A 21,263-nucleotide genomic window follows, 5' to 3' on the forward strand; every position below is an offset into this window, starting at 1 on the left:
ACTTGCAAATTTCTCTTTGTCCATTTAAGTGGTCCTCTCACCTCATGACCAAAAATCAATTCAAATAGACAGAATTTAGCTGATTCAATAGGCGCATTCCTAATAGTACAAATGCAATTGCTTTATCCCAATCTTCTGGATAATCCTGACTATGGGCCCCCAACATGGGGCTGAATTATCCGGTTCTGCGGCTACATCCGCAGGATCCGTCTGGTCTTACAACCAAAACGTCGGTGCCACCTCCATACAGATGCTTCACCCGGTGGGGGGCTAGCAGCCGCACAGTTGGCTTTACCTGCAGATACGGATGCAGAATGGCCAGAATGGTCCTGCAGCGACCGTGCCGCACAACAGGACCCAGCCTGCCAAAAACTTCCCCCCTGTAACACCTCTTGCCACATCCGGACCATGCCCCACCAGTCCCCCCAGCCCCCGCCGAAGCCTCCCCTGCCAGCGGAACAGTTCCCCCCGCCCCCCCCCCCCCGACTGTGGCAGCGCTGGGCACAGTCTGCAGCCGCCACGTGAGGTCCCCGATAAGTGAAAGAACACGCACCCCACGCCGTCGGGCACTCGTCCTATCGGGGGAAGAGCATTGGGGGAGGGCCTCAGGTGACATCCTAAGACCGCCCCAACGGTGTGCGTGGGTTTTTGGGGGGCGGAGCATCGTAAAAATGGCGCCGCCCCTGATTCCAGTGTAAAAATGGATTCTCCGGACGATCGCTGAACGCGATTTTGGTGTCCGTGATCGGAGATTCCCGCCCATTGTTTTTAGAGTTTGATGCCATCTTTGTAATGTCCCTTGTGGTGCCGGATGATACATCATTGAGTAAAATTGTTTTATTCCTAAGCTATCCATAACTTTCTTGAATTAATTTTGACATAAAATTGGATACCTGATCTGAATGAATTTTGTTACCACAGGAAGTAGTTGATGCTAAAACATTGAATATATTCTTTTTTTTTCAACAACAAATTTTCTCCCAACAGTTAAAGTAAACAAGGTGTAAAACTAAACAGAAACAGAAAAGGAAATCCCCCCAATACAAAGTAATAAATTAATAACTAGTAACAATACAGGAAAGAAGAAAATAGCAAACACACTGTCGCAAAAACAAACCCCCTTAACAAACCCCGAACCCACCCACCCTTAACCTCCCCCCCCCCCCCCCCCCCCCCCCCCCCCGGGTTGCTGCTGAGACTGACCACCCTCTACCCCTCTACCAGGAAATCGTAGAAAAGGCTGCCACCGCAGGAAGAACCCTTGTACCGACCCCATCAAGGCAAACTTAACCTTTCCCAGCCTGATGAACCTGGCCATGTCAATGATCCAGGCTTCTGGGCTCGGGGGTTTTGAGTCCCTCCACTGGAAGAGAATCCTACGCTAGGCTACTAGAGACGCAAAGGCCAGGGTACCGGCCTCTCTCGCCTCCTGCACTCCCGGCTCCGATGCTACCCCAAAGATCGCGAGCCCCCAGCCCGGCTTCACCCTGGAGCCGACCACCCTGGACAAAGTCCCCGACACCCACTTCCAAAACCCCTCCAACGACGGACATGCCCAAAACACGTGGGTGTGGTTCGCCGGGCCTCCCGAACACTTCCGGCACCTGTCCTCCTCCCCAAAGAACCGGCTCATCCTGACCCCAGTCATATGCGCCCTATGCAGCACCTTCAGCTGAATTAAGCTGAGCCGTGCGCAAGAAGAGGACGAGTTCACCCTCCCCAGGGCATCTGCCCACGTCCCTTCGTCAATCTCTTCCCCAGCTCCTCCTCCCACTTCGCTTTCAGCTCCTCCACCGAGACCTCCTCCTCTTCCTGCACCATCTGATAAATCGCCAAGTTCCTACCCTCACCGACCCACGTCCCCGAGAGCACACTATCCAGCACCCCACTAGGCTGCAGCAGCGGGAACTCCGCCACATGTCGCTTAACAAACGCCCTAATCTGCATATACCTGAAAGCATTCCCAGGGGGTAGGGCCCACTTCCCTTCCAACTCCTCGGAAGTCGCAAACTTCCCGTCGAGGAAAAGGTCCCCCATCCGCCTGATGCCTGCCCTATGCCAACTCAAAAACCCACCATCCATCCTCCCTGGTGCAAACCGGTGATTGCCCCATATCGGGGCCCACACTGAGGCCTTCACTTCCCCCCTGTGCTGCCTCCACTGCCCCCAGATTTTGAGGGACGCCACCACTACCGGACTCGTGGAATATCTTGCCGGGGGGAGTGGAAGCGGGGCCGTCACCAATGCCTCCAAACTCGTACCCACACAGGATGCCACCTCCAACCTCTTCCATGCGGCACCCTCCCCCCTCCATCACCCACCTATGGATCATTGCCACATTCGCAGCCCAGTAATACCCACACAGGTTGGGCAGCGCCAAACCGCCTGCCTCCCTTCTTCACCCCAGGAATACCCTCCTCACTTTCAGGGTCTTCCGCGCCCACACGAACCCCAGAATATGGGGAGGCACTGGAAAAGAAACAAAAACCTCGGGAGCACCATCATCTTAACCGACTGGACCCTGCCCGCCAAAGAGAGTGGCAGCGTGTCCCACCTCCTGAACTCTTCCTCCATCTGTTCCACCAGCCTCGAAATGTTTAGCCTGTGCAGGGCCCCCTAGCTCCTAGCTATCTGGACCCCAAGATATCTGAAGCTCCTCTCCGCTCTCTTCAGCGGGAGCTCTCCTATCTCCCTCTCCTGGTCCCCCAGGTGCAGCACAAACAGCTCACTTTTCCCCACCTTGAGCTTGTAGCCCGAAATGTCCCCAAACTCCTCAAGTATCTTTAACACCTCTGGCATCCCCCGCGCCGGATCCGCGATGTACAACAGTAAATCATCTGCGTACAACGACAACCGTTGCTCCTCCGCCCCCCCCCTCCCACCCCCGCACAATTCCCCTCCAGTTCTTCGAATCCCTCAGCGCCATGGCGTAGGGCTCAATCGCTAACGCGAAGAGCAGGGGAGACAAGGGGCACCCCTGTCTCGTACCCCTGGAAAGCCAAAAGTCCTCCGACCTCCTCCCATTCGTCACCACACTCGCCACCGGGGAGCTGTACAGCAACCTCACCCAGCTGATGAATCCCTCACCAAACCCAAACCTCCTCAGCACTTCCCACAGGTAGCTCCACTCCAACCTGTCAAAAGCTATCTCGGCATCCATCTATGCTACTATTTCCGCCTCCCCAGCCGCCGACGCCATCATCATAACATTAAGAAGCCGCCGTACATTGACATTCAGCTGCCTCCCCTTCACAAACCCTGTTTGGTCCTCATGGATAACCACCTGGACCACGTCTTCCACCCTTCTGGACAGTACCTTCGCCAACAACTTTGCGTCCACGTTAAGGAGCAAGATCGGCCTGTAAGACCCACACTGGAGGGGGTCTTTATCCCGCTTCAGGATGTGAAATTATTGCTCTGGACATCGTCGGGGGCAGAGCCCCCCCCCCCCCCCCCCCCCCCCTCCCTCGCCTCATTCAGGGTCCTCACAAGCAGCGGGCCCAGCAGATCTGAAGACTTCTTGTAAAACTCCACCGGGAACCCGTCAGGTCCCGGTGCTTTCCCTGTCTGCATGCTCCCCAGTGCCTCCATCAGCTCCTCCAACTCGATTGGGGCCCCCAGACCCTCCACCCGCTCATCCTCTACTCTTGGGAACTCCAGCCTATCTAGTAAGGGGCAGCAGGGTAGCATGGTGGTTAGCATAAATGCTTCACAGCTCCAGGGTCCCAGGTTCGATTCCCGGCTGGGTCACTGTCTGTGTGGAGTCTGCATGTCCTCCCCCTGTGTGCGTGGGTTTCCTCCGGGTGCTCCGGTTTCCTCCCACAGTCCAAAGATGTGCGGGTTAGGTGGATTGGCCATGCTAAATTACCCGTAGTGTCCTAATAAAAAGTAAGGTTAAGGGGGTTGTTGGGTTACGGGTATAGGGTGGATACGTGGGTTTGAGTAGGGTGATCATGGCTCGGCACAACATTGAGGGCCGAAGGGCCTGTTCTGTGCTGTACTGTTCTATGTTCTATGTTCTATGTTCTAAGTGGTCCATCCCGCCCACCTCCCAAGGGGCACCGCCCGGTACAGCCCCTCGTAAAAGGATCTGAACACCCCATTAATGTCCCTGCCACCCCGCACCAAGTTCTCTCCTGCATCTGTGACTCCCCCTATCTCTCTCGCTGCCTCCCGCTTCCGGAGCTGGTGGGCCAGCATCCGACTTGCCTTCTCCCCATACTCATATACCGCCCCCTGCGCCCTCCTCCACTGCGTCTCCGCTTTCCGGGTGGTCAGTATATCAAACAACGCTCGGAGACTGCGATGCCTCCTCAAAAGCCCCTCCTCCGGGACATCCGCATACTCCCTGTCCACCCTTACCATTTGTTCCACCAGCCTCTCCCTCTCAACCCTCTCCCCCCTCTCCCTGTACGCCCGAATGGATATCAGCTCCCCTCTAACCACTGCCTTCAACGCTTCCCAAACCACCCCAACTTGCACCTCCACGATATCATTGGCTTCCAAATACCCCTCTATACCCCTCCGGACCCGCCCACATACTTCCTCCTCTGCCAGAAGCCCCACATCTAACCTCCACAGCGGGCACTGATCCTTCCCCTCCCCCAGCTCCAGGTCCACCGAGTGCGGGGCATGGTCAGATATGGCTATTGCCGAATACTCCGCCCCCACCACTCTCGAGATTAGCGCCTTGCTGAGGACAAAAAAGTCAATCCGGGAATAAGCCTTGTGGACATAGGAGAAAAAGGAAAACTCCCTACTCCCCGGCTTCAAAAACCTCCAAGGGTCTACCCCTGTCATCTGATCCACGAACCCCCTCAGCACCGAGGCCGTGCCGGCCTCTTACCCGTCATAGACTTCGAACGATCCAGAGCCGGATCCAACACAGTATTAAAGTCCCCACCAAGATCAAACCCCCCATCTCCAGGTACGGGATCCGGCTCAACATTCGCCACATGAAGCCCGCATCGTCCCAGTTGGGGGCATACACATTGACCAGAACCACCTGCTCCCCCTGAAGCCTACCATTCACCATTACGTCTCTACCTGCACTGTCTGCCACCACTTTCGACGCAACAAACGACAAGCTCTTGCCAACTAAAATCACCACCCCTCGATTCTTCACATCTAGCCCCGATTGAAATACCTGTCCAACCCAGCCTTGTCTCAGCCTCACCTGATCCGCCACCTTAAGGTGCGTCTCCTGGAGCATAGCCACATCCGCTCCCAGCCCCTTCAAGTGCACCAAGACCTGGGACCGCTTCACCGGTCCATTCAGCCCCCTCACGTTCCATGTGACCAGCCAAATCTGGGGGGGGTCTTCCCCCTCCCTCTGCGCCGGTCAGCCATAGCTCTCCCTCAGCTCACCACGTGCCCAGAGAACCCCCCAGGCCCGTTCCCCATGGTGGCAGACCCCCCCCCCCCCCAGCCTCCCCCTTCACCAGCTGTTTCCCTACAGCCCCTGCAGCAGCAACCCGGTACACCCCCCTACTTCCCCCCCCCCCCGAGACCCCCCAACCCCCCCCCAAAGCTAGGGCCCCCCCTAGTGCGTAACCCCTACCATTGTACTTCCGTAAGTCAGCCGACTCCTGCTGACCCCGGCTGCTCCCGCCATCCCGACGACCCCCCCCCCCCCCCGATGCAACACAACCACCAATCCCCCCTCCCAGTGCCGGCCCCGCCCCCTCCTCCTCCAGCGCGGGAAGAAAGCCCGTGCTTCCATCCCAAACCCCGCCCTCTCCCGACCCAACACGCGGGAAAAAGACGGGCACCTGACCCAGCGGGACCGCGAACAGCTCCCCAACCCTCCACCAGCGAAAAAACTAAAAAGTACCCCAAAAGATAAATAACAGCCCCAAAAAGCGAAAAAGCAGAACAGCGAAAAGGCAACATCAAGCACAGCCAATAAAAACGAAAGGCTACCAAGGAGGACAGAGCCTCTGAACTATGTACATCATTCCCCAGCCCCCCAGTCCTCAGTTCGAGTCCAACTTCTCTGCCTGGACAAAGGCCCAGGCCTCCTCCGGAGAGTCAAAGTAGAGCTGGCGGTCCTTGTAAGTGACCCAGAGGCGAGCCGGCTGTAGCAGGCCAAACTTCACCCCCCTCCTGTGAAGCACTCCCTTCGCCCGATTGAAACCAGCCCTTTTCTTCGCCACCTTCGCGCTCCAGTCCTGATAGATCCTGATCTCTGCATTCTCCCACTGCTCCTTTCCTTCTTCGCCCATCTCAGCACACCCTCACGGTCAACGAAGTGGTGAAAACGGACCAGCACCGCCCTAGTCGGCTCGTTCGGCCTGGGCTTCCTCAACAACACTCGATGGGCCCCCTCCAGCTCCAAGGGTCCTTGGAATGACCCCGTGCCCATTAACGAGTTCAGCACCACAGCCACGTAGGCCCCCAAATCCGAGCCTACCAGCCCCTCTGGGAGGCCCAAAATCCGCAGGTTCTTCCGACGGGAGCGGTTCTCCATCTCCTCCATCCTTGCCAGCCATTTCTTGTGAAGCGCCTCGTGCGACTCCACCTTCACTGCCAGGCCCAGGAGTTTCTCCTCGCTCTCCGAGGCCTTTTGCTGTAGCTCCCGGATCTCCGCACCCTGAGCCGCCTGAGTCGCCATGAGCTTGTCCAGTGAGGCCTTAAATGGCTCCAGGGTCTCAGCTTTCAGCTCTCTGAAGCATCGATGGAGCAGCTCCTGCTGCTCCTGCGCCCACTGCTGACACGCTACCGGTTCCCCGCTCGCCGCCATCTTGTTTTTCCTGCCTTGCACCTTTCTCTGCACCAAAGCCAATTTTTTGACCGCCCCGCTCCTGGTCCAGTCCATCCTCCGGCAGATGAGCACAGTCAATGTGCTCCCCCCAAGGGAAAAGTCCAACCAGCACCGCTGCGGGCCCTTAAAAGAGCCCGAAAGTCCAAAAATAGCGGGAGCTACCGAAAGTGCGGCTTAGCTCCGCATCGCTGCAACCGGAAGTTCTAAAACATTGAGTATATTCAAGAGGCGACTAAATATAGAACTTGAGGAGAATGGGATCAAAGACTATGGGAGGAAAGCAGCATTAGGCTATTGAGTTGGATGATCTGCCATGATCGTAATGAATGGCGGAGCAGGCTCGAAGGGCCAAAAGGCCTCTTCCAGGGACAATTCCCAATCAAACCACAGTGCATTAGCCCAGACTGAAAACCACATTCCTCTGGTCAATTTCACCTTCTGGCACCTAAAGGCTCCCAGACCGTACAAAACAAAATCCTTTCTGAAAACATGACCAATGCAGTCAAACACACTGTAGCCCCAGGCTTTTACCTCTTAAATTGCCCCAATATCTAGAGTCCAATATTCCTAAAATCCTCCATTCATCATATGGCGGTATATCAATCTACGCACAAGATTCATTCAACGATTGTACAGTAGCGAGCTGAACATATACCTTGGGCAGGATTCTCAGTCGGCCAACACGGAAATTGGGAAAGGTGATGGGGCGGCGAATCAATCATTAGGTCAAAAGTGGCACCCGCCAAAATGCCATGCTCGAGTACCTCGACAGAGGCGTCAATACGTTCTACTCTGTACATACAGTAAACGCCATCTGCATATAATTAGCGGGCCTGACCTGGTATTCACCAGGGGTTTCACAATGCTCCGTCTCCACCGGGAGGAATTACCGACGGGGAATTTCACTTGTGGTTTTGAAAATCAGGAACCAGGTGCCATAGCTGCCAAGGGAGAGAGGGGGCATGAAAAATGTCCATCATTGCTACAGGGTGCTGGCCTGCCAGGGCCGGGGGGAGGAGCGGGGAGATGCCAGGAGGAGGGCCATAGGGTCGGAGTGGAGGAGCATGGAATACCATTGCCACAGCTTGCACGGCAGCCATGTGGCTCCACACACTGCTGACTGCCTACTGTGAATTTAGAGCCATGAATTGTATGGTAGACCTCCCATGGCACCCCCCCCCCCCCCCCCCCCCACCCACTCTAAACCCCCAGGTATCCTCTGGCCACAGCCGACCCATCAACAGGATGGGCGCACTCCAGTACAACCAATTGCATCTTGTTGTCTGGGATAAGTGTGTGCGGGGAGTGGAGTCAGCCTCTCGAGTGGCAATCCCAACTCTGACGTATCCGACATCGTTTCTCATAGGAACCGCGCATGTTCCACATGGCACCAGTGCTAGCTAGCCCATTAACGATTGATGAATTGCTGCAGGAGCGGCGCCAATTTTCCTGTCATAAAAGTCAACTGATTCGGTCCCATCATCACACTTAGACCCGCACAAGCCAGATCCTCTAATTTTCCAGTTAAATCTTAATAGATGCAGAAGACTCTCAGGACTGTATTAAATCAAAGAGTGCTATTGTAGGTTAATCTCCTCTTAACATCTATGCACCAAGTTCTGACAAACACGACTGCCCTGATCTGATCACTTCTGACTGATGGCAAAACTTGTATTAAGAGGCATAGAATTCAGCCAAGTGAATATCTAGAGCATCTGACCATTATTTTACTCTTTAATAGTGATACATTAAATTTCCAGGGTAAACATGTAGCAAAATGTACTCTTCTCCAAATGCCATGCACATTAACATTGAATAAGCTTGTTATGTTAAAGTATCACTATATTTATTTTCTATTTCAGTATAGGTGATGAATATTCCTGGCAAGTTTATTTAGAGAACTGACAGAATTCAATAGTAGTCTTTCTCAGACTAAGTAGATCTGGGGATTTGATGGTCAGAGTTCGCTTCAGCAGATTTTACAATTCAAAGCAACCTTCTTGTCCTGAAATTATTCTGTTGTTCTGAGGGCTGCTGCATTCTTGGCAATAGTATTTCCCTAGACTACTCTTCCCATTTATTTTCTCTTCAAAGTGGAACACCAAGTTTTAAATTGAGCAATGTCAATTGTGAGCAAACCCTTCAAATCCATAATTCAAAATGAAATTTGAAAGCACTTAGGGAAGCATGGGTTAGTTAACACCAGCATGGATTCACAAAAGACATATGTTTAACAAATTTACCAGAATGTTTTGAAGAAGTGACCAGGTGGATAGAGTCAATGTGACAAATGTGATTCATAAGTGTCAAATTTGGCAGGCAGGAAACATGGACTCATTTTCAGTCGAAGGTGCACTTCTGCCACATTAGATTAGTCTTAGAAGTAGGCATCCAGACCACCTGCAAGAGCGATGGAAAATACTGAATAAGGTATTCAAATTAAGGTTCTGCACTTCTTTGAAGACCTTTTTATGATATTAGTATATCACATTGCCTGACCCACCGTGTGCTGAACTTACTGCGCAACTCATGGTGCTGACAGGAAGGAAATGTTCCTCCTCAGGGCTATTCAAAATGGTCATTGAGCATTTACAGGTTAGCTGCTAGCTAACTTTTAGCTATTTTTTGGTTGTTTTATCATCATTATAAAATTAAGTTTGGCTGCTAAGAAGAAGAAATTGCTTGTGTTGCGCTATTGTTGACTATTTGATAAAAAATGATAGCGAGAAAAGGCTGTCGGCACTGACCACTGCAGAGGCTCTGACAATATTCCGGTGAGAGTGACTGCTCTTGAAATCAAGTCAGCATATGACCAAGTGTGACATCAAGGAACCATAGCAAAACTGGAGTCAATGGGAATCAGGGAAAAAACCTTTGGCTGGTTGGGGCCATAACTACAAAAAGGAAGATGGTTGTGGTGGTTGGAGGTCAATCATCGCAGTTCCCAGACATCACTGCAAGAGTTGCTTCGAGTAGTTTCCCAGGCCCAATACGCTTCAGCTGCTTCATTATTAAGCACCCTTCCAGAAATTGGGATGTTCACTAATGATTGCACAACATTCTGTACCATTCACAACTCCTCAGGTGCTGTAGCAGTCTAGCAGGACCTGGACTTATCCAGGCTTGGGCTAACAAGTGGCAAGTAACATTTGCACCACACAAGTGCCAGTCAATGACCATATCCAATAAGAAAGAATCTAACCATTGCTCCTTGGCATTCTATGGCATTATCATTGCTGAAACCCCAACTCTTGCCAAAGCTAGGCACATCATTTAGCCTCCCTTAAATCATCACAAACCTGGTCTAGTCAATCTGAGGAAAAGTTCCCATCTGCAAGCTGCATGATGAATGATAGGATCGGTATTTCTCTGCTTCAGGTGGAGGGCTGATTGCCTCTGTCTTACTCTCTCTATGTCTCTCAATTTCTTACAGATAGTCTGTCAAGTTAAAGAATATCTTCCAAAAATGCTGTAAAGCAATATTACAAAGGCTTGTTATTGACTCTCCCTAAAGTCTGTTTACATGGCAACGTGAATCACATGAGACTCATATGCAGGTAGAAATTCTAATTAGCTATCCTTTGAGCCCCAAGTCTATTCTACCTTAAAGTATTGCTACTTATAAATCTTGATGTTCATTAAACCTCCGGATAAGACTTGGAGACGAGAAGACAGATTTTCTAGGAGTTGAGAAGACTCTGCAGACTTTTCAAATTGATGTGTGGGTCCCAGATTTTAATGGCCAACCCTATTTCTGACATATATAATTTCTGCTGGTCAGAGAAAGATGGCAGAGCATGACTCACACAGGAGGAACCCCAAATTCAGCAAGGCCGGTGAATTTAGTGCTGAGTTCAAATAGACCTAATTTTGGCTCTTGCAAGGACCTTAACCCATACATAGTATGGGAGCTGTGAATTTGTGGAGTACATATAAATGCTCTTGAAGCTCAGATAATGTCTGTTTAAGTGTCATGATATGAGTTTTTATTAATGCCCCCACTCTTTAAACATTAATTGACTGAAGCTGTCTCTGAGAATTAAAAATAAAACCTCTGCTGGACTGCTTTTATTGACAAGCCATCTGGTGTCGGCTAGAACAACATTAGCATAGCTTTGTGCAGTTTCAATGGAGCTCTTTGTTGCCATTTCTCCAAGTGCCATCATTAAGTTATTGTGGCTGAGTTTCAAAAGCTACAATTATCTCAACAGGGAGTTCTGATTTCAAGCTTGATTGACAGTTTAAATAGATCGTTAAAGGATCGACTATCATTGATGTGAAGACTGAATAAAAGTTTGTTTTTATAAGAGATTAACAAATTGAGGAGTGTTAATAGCTTAAAATGGATTTCATGAATGGACTTTTTTTCAGAAATAAATGTGTATAAATGAGAGTCGTATTATATTGTTAGAAGTTTTTATTTAATCCTCACATGGCACCTTAAGTTTGCCCAAGGTGTACATTGTGTGAGGAGGTATGGATGTGGCATGGAGTGTATGAGAGGGAATGCGCTTGCATTGAGGTAGCATGGAGTGTATGAAGATCTATGTGGGGTGGATTGGGGTGATGGGTTATGAGGGATGAAGATTAAAGGGCCCAATGGCTTGTAGAGCAAATGGGTCCCAGCAAACTGAGGCAGGCATTCTACCAAACCCACCCCCTGTGCTCTTATCTGCTCCCACAGCCACATATGCTCTACTTCTGGGGTCAGGAGGCCAGATTCTATTCCACCCCCATCTCCCCCACTAGAAATTGTGCATAATGAGGCACTTTTTACTGAGGCAGGTCCACCGAGTCAGGAACATTCCTAACTTGAAGCACCCGCCTCACTAGCGTGAATCCACCCCTCACAGTCCATCCACCATCAGCACAGTTGCTCTGCACCTTCTTAACTGAAAATCAATCTGGACCTCATTGTCCCCAAAGCAACCAAGTCACCCAGGTTTGTTGTCAAGCAGGATTCAGCGCATGTTACATAATCCTCTTTACTGCTCCACTTTAGTTAATATGAAACAGAGAGACCCAAAACATTACAAGCTGATAAACTTGCGGGGAGTTTTTCCCCTCCCTTTTTCAGGGGGTGGAGGTCGGTGGGCAGGAAATCCCACGGAGGTCCAAAAACGCAGTTTACGCTGGCGGGGTTTCCTGTTACCTTTGTCCCCTCCCTCTGCCGATAACATAATGGGAATCTTGACATTGAAAGTTATGATCTCCATTTTAATGCATTAACATATAATTATCAGGCCTTTACAACAGATAGATCCCCCTGTTAGGTTGTCCATTCACATTGGCGTGAATCATAATTCATGCCAGGTCCCCCACAACATGCGCCTGATGAACAGAACCCATCAGAGTCGTGCAGGTGAATACATCACCAAGATGGGAGAGGGTCAAGCCCAGACACTGCCCTAGCAGTGCCAGTGGGGGAGTGCCAGGAGGTCATGGCCCGATAGTGCTGGGGCAATGCCCATGGGCAATGCCATGGGGAAAGGTTGGGGGATGTTCCATTGGATGGGGAGTTCAGTATTGTGAAAGAGTTATGTGGTAACGGCAGGGGTTTGTTTCATGGGGGTGGGGGGGTGGGGAAGTTCTGTTGGGTTGGGATGGGGAGCATGGTGGCGGGGAGGTACCATTGAGGGGCGGTTTCTATTTTTATTTTGTTACATCGGGGCATCCATTAAAAAATGTGCCCTGATCTTTAACAAACAAAATTGTTGGTGGGGCGGGCTCAATCAGAGTTATTTTTTAATTTAGAGTTTCCAGTTCATTTTTTCCAATTAAGGGCCAATTTGGTGTGGCCAATCCACCTACCCTGCACATCTTTGGGTTGTGGGGGCGAAACCCACGCAAACATGGTGAGAATGCGCAAAGTCCACACGGACGGTGACCCAGGGTCGGGATCGAACCTGGGACCTCGGTGCCATGAGGCAGCAGTGCTAACCAGTGCACCACCATGCTGCCCTCTGACTCAATCAGAGTTGCCTGCCAGTGTGATGTTGTGGGACCTGCCCCTTAACCTTCTTTCTCTATGATTCTAAAAATACGGTGGAAGAAACCACCCTTGGAGCCAATAGCACAATTGATTCAGTCTGGTTAACTTTGTCAAGAAACACATTGTTACTTGCTGGAAATCCCTGTGACTTCTGAATGCCATTAGGTGTGATGTAAGTCCACTATGTCCTTCTGTTTTTCTTCAGAATCAAACATTACATTATCAGCAGGACATTGAATTTTGACCATGGCCTGTGAACCACTTTGTTGAGATTTTAACTCCAGATAACCATTCCCTTCCATGGTTCTAGTTTTTTTTTAATTCTGGAAAGTGTCAGTCAACCAAATAACTGGATCATTCTCCTCCTGTTTAAATGCAGAATAACACTTCTCCTTTGCTGATTTAAGAATTTCTTTAAGGTCATGTCAATGATCAGTCAAAATATCCTCATACATTTTCTCATCAGCTCATAAATTCTTCCAAAATTATTTTCTCTATTCATCATAAACTTGGTTCAATTCGTCCCTCACAAAACCGACAGCTTCATCTTTCCGAAGTTTTCAATTACATTCTCGAGCTTGAAATCTTTCCCATAGTTCCGGTATAAGTATTAGTTACGGCCGAGTCAGTTTTTTTGAAATGCTGTCTTGCTTTGTTCGTTTCTCCTAGAGTGTTGCTGTAGTATTCTGCTTTGACACCTGTGACTTAGAGTCTGCCTGCAGGCTTAATCAGACACCTTCAAGTTGTTTCCAGTTGGTTTTAACTCTTTGTTGTCAGTCTGATGTTTCTTTTAACATCAACAATCTGAGCTTCTGACCTTTTGATGGAACTGTAAATTTCACAGTGGAAATACAGATATGATGGAACCATCAATTCACTAGACACGTGCTTTAAGATATGAACAGTGGTTTTAATCTACTTATAACAGAGCCAGCCTGTTCCACGTTGAACTCTCAATGAACTGAACGACTGGCTTTGAGCATTGGTATTTATACAGCAGTCCAGGGGAGGAGTTGTGGGCGGAGCCAAGGGTGGAGCCCTGTACAAACTCCTAAGCATTCCCAGCGCTACTCCCCCTAGTGGTCGGGCAACGCAATTGCGCTTATCAATGCATGGTCTCAATACAGTGTGAATTACGGAGTTACATTCACCACAAGATAGTCATGGGTTTCTGTATGCCACTTGATGCATTTGAAACATTTGCAACTTTTACCATTTCACTGGACTTGTTTGACACCACTGGAAGCAGCAGGATCTTATCTCCATAGAGATCATTCTCTAGTATGAAATCAACATTATTAATCGGTACAATTCCAAGTTATAAAATCAGAAATTGAACTATATTTAAATATATTTAGCTGACATCTCTCTGACTATTTATTTGTTTTCCTGCTCCACCGGGCGCGATTCTCCGCAAATGCGGAGAGTCGTAAAGGCTGCCGTGAAACTGGCCGTGTTTCACGGCAGCCTCCGCGCCCCCTCCCGGGACCCGATTCTCCCCCCCAGTCAGGGCTAGCAGTGCGGCCCCGTGAAGAACGGCATCGCGGGCTTAGCGACCGTCGCTAAGCCCGCGCGCCAAGCGTCACGGCGGCTGACGCACACGATGACGTCAACCGCGCATGCGCGGGTTGGACGGCTCCAACCCGCGCATGCGTGGATGATGTCATCACGCATATGCGTCAAACCCGCGCATGCGCAGGCCGTCATGCCCCTCAGCCGCCCCGCGGACTGATCCTGTGGGGCGGCGGAGGAACAAAGAGTGCGTGGGTATCAGACCCGCTGCCCACGATCGGTGGGCACCCATGCCACCCTTGGCACGGCCGTGCCAATCGGTGCCATGGTTGTCCGGGACAGCACTTGCGGCCGTTTTCACGAACGGTGAGAGCAGGTGTGTTTGCGTTCATGAAAACGGCCGTAAAGGCCTGGGAACTCGGCACATCGGCCAGGGGAGAATTGCTGTTCGCCGTAAAAAACGGCGAGCAGCGATTCGTGTCGTGGGGCGGCCGTGGGGGGGGGGGGGGGGGAGAATAGCAGGAGGTCGGGAAAAATGTCGGGAAGGCCCTCCCGCTATTCTCCGACCCGTCGTGGGCAGTGGAGAATCGCGCCCGGAGACCAATAATCGTGAATGCAGAGAATCCTTATAATCCTCAATGTTTGATTCTTACCAATGGTAAGTACATTCAAAAGTACTGATTAATAACTAGCGCCACCTAATGGTGCATCTATGCTCATAAATGCTACCATTTTGGATTTTGATCTGCAGCAATCTGCCTTCACACGACCTTGAATTATACTTATCCTCCATACAATCTTCTTATCTCTCTGCGGAACCTCTGTACATTCCTGCTACCCCTCTCTGTGTAATTGGAAATTTGTTCATTATCATTTCTCTTAAATCTCCAGCTTTGTGTGCATTTGCAAACAAAGGTCACCGATGTGTTTGTGCGATAGTTTGTAACGATCAGCCAGACAGCAGCTTCCCTTATCTTAGGAATGTTATGTTCTTCTAGGTGAGATTTTATTCCTAATGGAATACTGTTTTTAATTCTTCGAGAAACACCACCTCTCTCAGTTTTCCAAAACCTTGCTCAAGATTCATAGTTCTGTCCATCCATCAATGCTATTTTTTTCTGCATTGATATTGTCCAAATTTCTCTCAGCCATTGTAACTTTGTAGCAGTTTTCTCAAAAGTCACAAAATCCACGTCCTGATTGAATTTAGGCATTAAGTGAATAATCTTTGCCATATTAAATCCAGGAGTTAAAGCTGACTCGTCATCACATCGCTCTACTAATCCCTGTTTGAATGATCAAAGGGTTGGATTTACCAAGGTGCCTGCTGCACCTTTGTGACAGCAGGAGGTGGGCCAGCATTGGCTGGTGGCAGGATCTTCTGGTTCTGCCTTTGTCAACTGAGTTACCCATTAAATGCACCCTTTGCCACTGGGAAACCCACGGCAGGGGTGCACCATCGGCGGGTCTGGAAGGTCCCGCTGGTGTGACCGGCCAGAAAAGTCCAACCAAAGCCTTTTTCTGACCAGTTCAGATTTTCTGGCTTCCCCCTCTCGTCAAGGCTTTCCTTTTCTTTTACCCTTTGAATTTCTAATTCAAGTTTTCTCATTTCCCTTTCTTTCTTCTTTCATTCGAAACAAATTTTCTGCATCTCTCTTTTCGTTCTCAAATTCAAATGTTTGCTTTTCTCTATCTCTTTCTAATTAAAGTTGTTTCATTGGTAACTGTGTTTTATTTGGATTAGTCTTCTCTTTCACAGAGTACTTTTGTTAAACCAACACTTCAATAATTTTTTGCCTTTTTAGTGTCTACTCAAATCTATTTCCAATTTCTCCACTATCACTTTCAAATGAACCTCTGTTAACTGCTGCAAGGCACTCGCAAACAGGTCTTCTCTCTCTTGAGGAATGCTTCAGCAATAGACATAGCCATTTTAACTTTTCAATGAATATTATTTAAACTGGCAAATCCCAGTGTAGTCCCAGCCTGTGGTTATGTATCCTGAAAAGAGTCCCCAATTTGTTATGACCCCCAAAGAGACTGATAACTTTTTTAAATGAATTTAAATGTTCAGTGACTCACTGAAAGGATCATACAACAAGATAAGTTTCAATATTTTTACTGTAACGAAATACAACGTTGATATATGTTCCATATGAAAGAGATATGGAATGTGTGTCCCATTTACTTTAAGGATACCTTCAAGGATAACCCAGCTAAATAAAATCAGCAACATTGTCAGAAGCACAAGGACTCTCTCCTTGGAGGAGGCTCTGATTAATGCCACCAATGATTGAGTGCTGGATGTTGGCAAATACAAACAGCAGTTGCCAACTCAATTTCGGATGACCCACCATTCTGTACCTGCTATGGGGAGACTGATCTCTTAATCTATATGGACTGGCTAGCAAAGCACTGGCAGAATTGTTCAACCATATGGCACTTCCTTTAGCATTCAATAATAGACTGGCAGCATTGGCAGTACATAAGTTGGGCATAAACAACTTCTTTAAAGTCTGAGACTGAGTTTGACTGAGATTGAGCAACAGGACTGCAATGCAAAGTAGGGAGATGTTGACAAGGAGGTAGTATGATGTTATTCACAATGCCTGAGAAAAGAAGAAAATCATCATTGAGAACCTGGGTTCTATTGTGTATAAATAATCACAACATACTATTCATTGATGCTGGGATGTCAGCACAACAAAAACAAATACCAACAGTGCAGATTCAATAATATGAGAACCACAACATGTTACAGAACCATTTCTAGTAGAATTCTCTCTATTGTGTGAAAGGGGTTTTTAAATACAGGTGCCATTTTATCAGATTGAACAAGGATCGCCTCTGACAGAGTCTTGACTCTTACTGTATACTTGAAAATTTAAAAAAATCTTTAGATGAGTGGTGTTCAAAGTGTGACAAATTGGCATGGTCCAGTCCCACAATTTCCCCTTCTCCTCCACACCCAATGTTCTTCTTTTTTCAGCTCCTTTTCTCCCATGCCTTTTCCACAATCAGTCTGTCTCCCTTTTTATCCCCAAGTATTTCCTCCTTCCTCCGTTCCTTCCTTCTCTATTGTCCTCCTGCTTGAAGACTCTGCCCAGTGTCATTTTCCTCTCCCTCTCCTATACCCATTACATTCTCCTCGTATTATGCCATTTTCTCCTCTCCTCATCCGACCTCCTCCTCTTCTCCCCATTCCTCTCCCAACCATCTCTCTCCCCTCTCTCTTGAGCCCATTTATTCAACTGCCCACTTGCCTGTTTGGCCTCAATACTGGATTTGGTCTTGACAAGAGAATAGGGATACACTTCTGTTAAGCTCCAGCAGCACGTCAGCATTTTACACACCTGAGTATTCTTCGTTCGTGAAGTGGAACAGGATATGTTAGCAGGAAATTTGACAGTGGGGGTCCTTTACAATCAAACTCAGTCCTCAATGAGGTAGGAATTTGGGATTGTTCCTTGATTTTTCTTTAATAAGATATGCTCTTCTTCATAATACAGTGGCTTCAGATGTCTTTCTACTGCAATTCTTATCTTTAATTTTTTTTTGGCTATTATTAGGCACTTGAATGCAGCTGGGAAGTAAAATGTCAATCTTTCAATAAGGCCCGTCTGTCTTGAAAATAACAACAATATACCTTAAAATCTAGGTACCAAAAGTTCAGCTTTTAATAATTAAGGGGCAGGTCAGGGTGTAGATAGTAACCTTAATTTAAAGGTTACATTTACTGCTGGTGATACTTAGATGTTCAATTCCTGAAAATAATACATTGAACCAGCAGAGGATTTATAGAATGACATTTGGCAAAGTGGTAAAATATTACCAGGAAATCAGGAGCAGCCTCCCACCTGTGGTCATGTAACTTGACTGAAGTAGAGTTCCACTAAATAAGGATGAGTCTTTGACGTTTATGGGGAGAAGGTTCTCAGAAAATACTTTACTGGAGCAGTGTTAAGGGCAGCTTCAAGCTGCTTTATCATTTTCCCCATCGCTGCTACACTTCCTTTGGTTACATAACAACAGGCACTGAAGTATTAAACCAACACCACTTATTTAACAGTGCATTGCAAAAGGCCACATCGGGCAAGGGCCAAGGGCAGGCTGAAAATGAGATGTAAACAAATTACCCACCAGAAAGTAGCCACAGGAGGTTCAAACTAGCATAAAATAGTGTATATTTTTATCAATTTGAATCACTCCACAGAAGTCAAAAGTGTATTCAGAGATGAATGAAACTCCAAAATGAATAAAGCTTATATCACACTATGAAAGACTAAAAAAAAAGATTTCTGAAGATTGAGGAGATTGATTTTCTGTGCATTTGAGTTATGTAATACAGTTTTGTGAATGCAAATTCTTTCTTTTTTTTAAATTAATTTATAATCAATGGTTCTGTGATTTCAACAAAAGTCAGGTGAAATCTAATGCAACCCTTGGAGTGTGCTGGGAGCATTTGGTGCCATTTAATCAGATAGGAAGGTGTGGAGTGGGGAGTCCTTGGGCGGGATTCTCCGAGCCTGCGCCGGGTCGGAAAATCGCTGGGGATGCGGGAAATTCCCACCATGCCGCTCCGACACTGGGACGTGAATCTCCGCCGACCAGAGAATCGGAACCGATCGCGCCCACGCAGTCATTGCGGCGCTGGTCGGGGGCCGCTGAAGGAGGCCCCCGCGGCGATTCTCCGCGGTCGACCGGCCAAACTCCCGCCGTGTTCCGCCGGGTCCCGACGGCGTGGTTCCAACCTGTTACTTCCCAGCGGGAGCTCGGACCCACGGCCGCAATGGATGTCCTAGTGGGGGGGTCTGACTCTGGGGGGGCCTCCACGAGGTCCAGGCCCACGATCGGGAGCTTCAGATCGGCAGCCACCCGCGATCTGGAGGGGGCCTACATCCTTCCGTGCGGGTCCGCTGTAGGTCTCCACCATGTTGCTCGGCGCCAGTGACGGCAACCACGCGCATGTGCCGGCACGGATACGGCCGTCGCATGCATGGGCCGGCGCAGAGACAGCCGTTAGGCGCATGCGCGAACCCGCGCCGGCCCTGCAAGGCCGCATTTCAGCGCTGGAGCAGAGCGCAGCACTCCGGCACCGTGCTGGCCCCCTGAAGACCACTGAATTGCTGGGACAGGAGGCCCGTTGACGCCGGCATACACCACTACGGTGTTTACGTGGCACAACACTTGGACGGGATTTCAGAAATTCCCGGCCCATGACTTACCTGACTCCCGCAGACTGACAAGAGTGGGGAAGGTTGAAACCAGCCAATTGAGGCCTTTAAGTGGCCAATTAGGATGTCATTCTGCTGCCCACCCCAACTGGTATTCCAGAAGCAGTGCTGGAGGCTCACACCATATGGTGAGGCCACCAGGGATACTCCGGCATCCTGCTTGCAGGCTGAGGGGAGGCCCTTTTCATGAGACACTCTCACCAACCAAAGGCCCAGCTAGTGACAAGTGCTGCTCCCACTGAATATCACCCCTTGACCCCACCTCACAGCCCATTTACCTCTACTGTGGACTTGCAGCTCTGCTCCTGGTCTGGGGCCTATTGCAAACCAGCATTGGCCATTACAGAGACATTTCATTGACTGGTGTAGTATAAAAGATTAACAGATGGGATTATGATAATGTTTGATAGATGATCATGTAACACTAACACAAGTACATCATGTGTTAGACTCTGTAACCTGTTGAACAGATACCAGAGTCAAAGAAAAAAACCCACACCTAGAGTAAAAGACAGAAGGACCCAATCTCAGCACGGTGGTAGTGTTAGAGACAACAATGTAAGCAGACACATTGGTGTTATGAAAGGAACCACAATGAAGAAAGCGGTTTTGAGAGGTTTTGGCAGGTGAAGGGGCCCACTGGAGAGATAATGATGAACAGAGAGTGAGAAGTCCCTGCTCTAGTCCCTCCCATCTGACTGCTTCGAGGATCCACACAGAGGCCAACAGTGGGACTTATGGAAAGGCCATTTTCTCCAACATTGAGCATCATCATGAAAAAGAGCTAAAGCTTCAAGTTAGTTCCTTTCTTTATGCAGTAGGTCAGTAGCAGATGACATTCTCCTAAGACAATGTGTGAAGGAGTCAGCTTGGATTTTAATTCCATTATTAAAGCCTTTGAGACCTATTTAATAATTGAAGGAACATGTTTCAATTAGCACTCACAATGAAGGGGCATCAATTGAATTATTCCTAACTGACATATATTAGCTCGTTACTTCTTGCGACTATGGGGCAATGAAGGACAAGTTAATCCATGATCACATAAATGAGGGATGTAATACTCTCTGACTTTCTGTAGACTAAAGATGGTCTTATATTGGATCAAGCATTTCCATATTTCCATATAAAGATTATCAGATTATTACTATTTCCGTATTTCGAGGCAGGCTGAAATTCGAGCACTTAGAGTGGCTATAATTCAGGGCAACTTCCAGATCTCAAATAACTCCATATATTGGGTAGGCGCACAGATAGAGACCCAACCCATACGAAAGTCCACCAAACAAACCAAAAGGGGAGGAAACGCCAGAAGAAACATTTTGAGATGTTTGCATCGTGGCATCAAAACCCACCAAAGGTGCCAAGGCTGCCCAGCAGATGTGGAATGCTTTCAGTGGAGCAAAACTGGACATGTTAAGCATTTCTGAAAATCCAGAAATTGTCAAAATTGCAGACCAGCAAGTATTTTTGAAACATATTCCTTCCCAGAAATGGAAGGTTTAGAATACGCTGACTTTACAGAGTTCCCAGGGAAAAATAAGTAAATAAATAATTTTTTTTAAAAAATACTCTTCCAAGAGAGTGACGAGGAAAGAACTCTTGCATGTAACACTTGCACCACAAAACTGTCAGCCGATCACCATCTCCAATAAGAGAGAATCTAACCATCGCCCCTTGACATTCAATGACATTACCACCACTGAATTTCCCCATTATCAACATCCTGTAAAATACAACATTGCACACGGAATTATGTGTG

General features: G+C 48.6%; 1 protein-coding gene across 3 annotated transcripts in view; it reads right to left on the bottom strand.

The window, feature by feature from the left end:
- The window catches only part of tafa4b (TAFA chemokine like family member 4b), a 492,967-nt gene that overhangs the window by 10,427 nt on the left and 461,277 nt on the right, over nt 1-21,263 (bottom strand). The gene's annotated exons all lie outside the window — the stretch shown is intronic.

Source organism: Scyliorhinus canicula, chromosome 11, assembly GCF_902713615.1.
Source record: "Scyliorhinus canicula chromosome 11, sScyCan1.1, whole genome shotgun sequence".
In the NCBI taxonomy this organism is placed as follows: Eukaryota; Metazoa; Chordata; class Chondrichthyes; order Carcharhiniformes; family Scyliorhinidae; genus Scyliorhinus; species Scyliorhinus canicula.